Here is a 520-nt window from a genome sequence, read left to right as displayed (position 1 = left end):
GCACGCACGCACGCACGCACAAACACAAACAACAAACAAACAAACACACACACACAGCACACACAACGCTACACACAAATGCGATACACACACACACACACAGCATACACACAGCGTCACACCACGACACACCACACACACAACACACACACACAAACACACACATCTGCGCGCACACCATGCGCACACACACGCACACGACACACACCACGCGCCGACAGCGCACACACGACAGCACACGCACCACACCACACCGCACACCGCACACAACAGCGCACCACCCCCCCCCCCACAACCACACGTACAAACAAATGCAGATACAAAGACACAAACACACACACACACACACACACACAGCACACACCGACACACACACGCACACACACGCACACCACACACACACGCACACACACAACAAACAAACAAACCACACACCGACACACACACACGTACACACAAATGCAGATACACCACAGCAGCACACGACACATACAGCACACACGTACACACACACACAACG

Source organism: Priapulus caudatus, unplaced genomic scaffold (assembly GCF_000485595.1).
Source record: "Priapulus caudatus unplaced genomic scaffold, Priapulus_caudatus-5.0.1 Scaffold743, whole genome shotgun sequence".
Classification (NCBI taxonomy): domain Eukaryota; kingdom Metazoa; phylum Priapulida; class Priapulimorpha; order Priapulimorphida; family Priapulidae; genus Priapulus; species Priapulus caudatus.
The sequence above is the reverse complement of the archived record's forward strand: the minus strand, read 5'-3'. Positions refer to the sequence as shown.